This window comes from Ipomoea nil, unplaced genomic scaffold, assembly GCF_001879475.1.
Source record: "Ipomoea nil cultivar Tokyo-kokei standard unplaced genomic scaffold, Asagao_1.1 scaffold2280, whole genome shotgun sequence".
NCBI classification, from domain to species: Eukaryota; Viridiplantae; Streptophyta; class Magnoliopsida; order Solanales; family Convolvulaceae; genus Ipomoea; species Ipomoea nil.
In genome coordinates this window covers 3122804-3127637 of record NW_017618708.1, presented here as the reverse complement: position 1 = coordinate 3127637, position 4834 = coordinate 3122804, and the positions used below count along the sequence as shown (strand labels likewise).

Sequence of the window (4834 nt, the reverse complement as noted above, 5' to 3'; positions counted from 1 at the left end):
TTTTATGAATCTACAGTATAGAAATCTATGAATCTCGCGTTATGTATCTATATACCCGCTGGTACTATTTTGGGTCTAGCGACCCGAGTAATAAAGCTAATATTTTCTTACCCTGTTCTATATCTATATCACCTGGTTTATGGTGCCGGTCCTTATAAAACCATGAATATACTTATTTAATTTTGAAAAAATAAAAGCTTATTATAAAATTAAAATAAAATTTCATTATTTTCCTAATTATATTAGTACATAGTATATAGTATATGTTATGTTATTTCTCTCTTTGCAAAATCAAAATAATTTTTTCAATTGTTTCCCTCTACAAATTTTTAGTTAGAACACTTAGCGGCAAAATTTCCCTCTTTGCAAATTTTCTCTTCAAACAAAATTTTCGCCTTGCCATTCTCCTCAGAAATTCCCTCTTTGCAAACCCAGTGCTCTCCGCCTAGTCGCCGACCGCCATTCTCCTCAGACACCGCCATCTTCCTCCGCCGTCCGCCTCTCTCTCTAGGGATTCGTAGCGTCGCAGTTATATCAAACCCTCGCACTCAAAATGGTCTGATTATCCGCTGAATTTCGCCGCCGTCAACTCATCTTCCTCCGCCGTCCGCCTCCGATCCCGTAAGCCTTACTTCTCCGCTCTCTCATTTTGCTCTATTGCTCTTCTATCTCGCTCTCATTCTAGATCAAGCCTCCTTTTTTCAAACCTAAACATCTTCACTTTCTGTGATATTTTCCATTTTTGTGCTTTGAAATTCTCATTTGAGGTGGTTATGGTGTTAATTAGCTTGGTCTGGGCCTTTCTACTTTTATTGATTATATATGTGTGTTTTTTCAGCTTATTTGCTGATCTGAGTGTCCATATAAGGTGAGTAGCAGTTTCCCGGTGAGGATTTTGTGCGTTATTTTAGGGATATCTTGTAGCTGTACATCCTTTTATCTGCTTTATCCTAGCTCATGCCTTGATTTTTTTTCCAGATTTTCCATTTATTTTGTATTGATTTTTTTGAACATTTGTGGTTGGTGCATATCACCTTTACTTGATCCTTGACTACTATCATAAGAGACTAGTAGGAGGTTCGGTAAGTAAAAACAAGATTATATGTCAATTATAAAACATCATTAATGAATGATATTTACTCTAAATCTATGATGCTAGATGAGCATGTTCTATAACTTAAATCTGATTTTGAAGTATTTTTAGTGTTTTCACTTTGTCAAGTACTTGATGGCATGTTTATCATTCTGTATCTATTATCACTTGTGCATGCACTTCATTGAAAGAGATTAAAGTGTGCAAAAATATGAGAGGGAGAGGCATGGATGGGTTTGGGGATCTCCCCTTAATGCATCAATGTGGTTATCTTCTCTTTGTTATGTTCCATATTAATTGAGCTGTATATCTGTAGTTTGTCCGGCACTTGTCTGATATGGAGGATTCCCAGTCAGTTGTGACGCTCATGGATTCCACTACCTCTAAGATACAGCAACTGCAGAAAGCATTTGCTGAGCTTGAGAGTCACCGTGCAGTTACTCTTGTACACGACATACACTCACGCCTCAGACCTCACACCTCTGCTGCCGTCTAGATTCACCGCCGTCGCTCCGTCTCACACATCCGCTGCCGTCTCACCCTCGTTGTATTATCCTTCCTCTGCCAGCCGTCGCGTCTTCCCTCCCCGGCCTGCCAACGTCGCCTCTTTCCTCCATCAACATGGTACAAGTTAGTCTTCAACCCTAGGTTAGTATTAATTCTATTGTTCAATTTTTCATATTTGAAACTTGTGAATGTTCTTGAACCCTAGGTTAATTGTTGGATTTTTCAAATGTATGTGACTCTTAGGCTGCGGGGGTTTGGGTTTATTACTTTCAATTCGGAGGATGCAGTTTCTGACTTTTTACCAGAATGGGATATACGATCGTGTTTAAACACCTTGCAGTTTCTCAACAAAAAAGAAGGATACCCTCAATGTGGTATGAACTTTATATTATCCTACTGTATAATCTTGATAAAGTAGTCAGTGGAGAGGTTGATCAATGGCCTCAACCAAGTATATACAGTATTTAATATATGTAACCGGTATCAGATGAATACATGATTGAAGATTTCCCTAAATTATCTTCATTTCTTTGAAAATTTGCAGGTTTTGGTGGGGTGGATTCTGGAAGGTAATTGACTAATCTAGTTATTGTTAAGATAAAACTTAACACATATCAGTCTAGGCTTGTACACTTGAATCAAGTGTGATGATGTGTCCTTTAAAAATATTGAGAGAGAGAAAGAGTGAGATTTGGGGCAAAACAGTATGCTTTGGCTTCTTGTCTTGAGTTTGTACTCTGGTACTTAATATCCTTGACCTTATATTTTGATTATTACAAATATTTTCTGAAGATGTTGGAACTCAACTTCATCCCCTGCTCTGCATCTACATGTTTAAACTGTTTTAACTAGATCCTTACACTTGCGTTAATGATTTGCATGGTTATTTTGTTGGAGAGCAATATTATAACCTGTTTTGTCTTCTTTTAAACATAGGATTTTAAAAGATAGTTGTCTCAATTTGAATACTCTATAAATGATAGGGAAACAGTAAAGGGAAGATAGTTGTATCAATTATTTCTGCTTTGTACTAAAACATATGTTCTTTGTTCATAATCTATTCTTTGTCCCAATTATTTTTTCTTCTATATCAAATCTGGTAAGGCTGGCTTAGTGTTATAATGATTTTTACATCTCATGTTTCAGGAAATTAGATTTCTTGTTATGGTCACACCAAGCTGTAGTGGTTGAATGCAATGAAGTTGAATGCTATCAACCGGGACTATCCTAGCTGATAGACAGATTTCCTTCACAACTTTTTTATAAGCTTCTTCATCTTCTTTTTTAAAGATGAGGTTTGTAGTTAACAAAAATATAAAGGTAGTATGAAAGCTCTAAAATATCCAGAGGCAGGTTTAACTTAATATGACAGAGGTAATGTTTTGAGAACCTACGCGTATGATTGGTTTTATCAAATGGTCTGAACTCTGAATTCAACTAGTTTGTGTTATTTTGCTTGTGGTCTAAATTACCTAGGTTGAGTTTTTTTATTTATTTATTATTATGCATATTCCCTGTCTCTAGTTTCCTTTTATATTGTATTGGACATCAAGTTGACTACATTTTATATATAAATAATAAATGATTTCTACTGCCAGGATCTTTCAATGTTGAACCAGTGGTCATGCACTTGAATGTAGCAGTAATGATAACAGTCACCTAACTTAAAATGGTTTCTTGGGGTGATTGGTGATTATATGATCTTACTGTTGAATTTTGTGCCCTACCTCAACTAAAAGCTTTAAATTGTTAGAGAACTGAGATATTTTTTGCTTTATTTATTATATTTGTTACTGAAGTTCATAAATTTCCAGGAGAGAGAGTGACAACTCTGAAGCTGAAAGAGCTCAGCATATTAAACAACTTCGTGAACTTTAGGAGCATATTCAAGAGAAATAACATCAGTTTATGGAATTGCAGGAATAGGTCAATTCATATGTACCATAATTTCTGAAAATACTTTCATTGCTTTGTAGTATGGTAACATGGAGAAACTACATTATGGAATGCATTTGAAACTTTTATAATTTAAAATATTTAAGTACTTGTGCAACATTAGCTGCTGACTATAGTTTTGCAGTCTGACAAATTGAATATTCTTCAATCTTCAGAACAGAATTGCAAAGGAAACCATTCTTTACAAAGACGAACAGATGAGGGAGGCCCATGCTTTGTTGACTCGTGCTCAGGAGATCGATTCCTTGCAACAAGCTAAACTACGTAAACGAGCTGAACAATATAATCAGCTTTGGCTTGGTTGTCAGAGACAGGTTGCTTAGCATTTTTTTTTAAATTTTTTTTTAAAGTTTTATTTTGAATGACTTAGAGTTGATAGGTTTATTCTAAAGGAATGATTTTTCAAAATTGCATTGACTTCTGTGACAATGTCTGTTCATTGTTTGCCCCTTTCAAACTAAATTTTTATTAAGTAGTTAATACTAGTTGGTGATTAATTAGATTTTTCTCTAGTTTGGCGAGAGGAAGTGCCTACATTTACATATGCAACAACTCCAATGAGGCAAGAGAAAGGAATGGTACTTCGACTGATAGTTCTCAAGTCTCAAAGGAATCTTCAAAAGATACTTCTCAGTATGGGCAGAACAATGGCAACAAACTTAATGAGAATGGTAATAATGATGCCTCTAGTGGAAACTCTGGACACATACCAAATGGAAATGCCGAAAATGCTTCATCATTTACTTTTATTGGGAATGTGTCAACTCAGGTAGAACTTCTTATGAACTCTTCCTTTGACTTTATATTTTACTTGAAAGTGCTTGCATAACTATATCTTTTCTTTTAAATGCCAGAGTGATCTCCATGGCGTTCCACTTGCTCCTTCATCTTTACTTGGGATGGCAACCTTCATTCCACCAGGTTAAATTGCTGCAGTGCATCCATTTTTAATGCATCAATAGGGAGTAGGTATGATTTGATCATTAGAACGTTGTGATCATTTAGATTTGGTTCGTGGAATTGTTTTTTGTAGTATTATGACTTGGATGATATATGATTCGATTTGAATTGGTCATGGAAGTATTTAGACTTGTTAATTAGTTCTTTTGTGTTAATTAGTTCTTTTGTATTTTGAACCTTAGCTTGTGCAAAATTATGTAACTACACTTGGCCATGGTGAATGGATAAATTGATTTTTTATATGATTAAAATTTAAGCAGGTTAAAAACGGTTACAATAGACAACAGTTTGAAACTGTTGTCTTTTCTACAAAAGACA

General features: G+C 35.2%; 1 long non-coding RNA gene across 6 annotated transcripts; it reads left to right on the top strand.

The window, feature by feature from the left end:
• The first annotated feature begins 326 nt into the window (after positions 1-326).
• On the top strand, positions 327-4597 carry LOC109150705. Of its 6 annotated transcripts, XR_002049199.1 has the most exons (10): positions 334-621; positions 839-868; positions 1410-1741; positions 1844-1974; positions 2145-2169; positions 2747-2974; positions 3415-3526; positions 3712-3870; positions 4070-4325; positions 4411-4597. It is a non-coding gene; the product is annotated as an uncharacterized LOC109150705 (long non-coding RNA). The 6 variants fall into 6 exon arrangements; XR_002049202.1 differs by having other exon boundaries at positions 327-621; positions 2747-3526; positions 4058-4325; XR_002049201.1 differs by having other exon boundaries at positions 328-621; positions 1410-1717; positions 2747-3526.
• Positions 4598-4834: the final 237 nt, after the last annotated feature.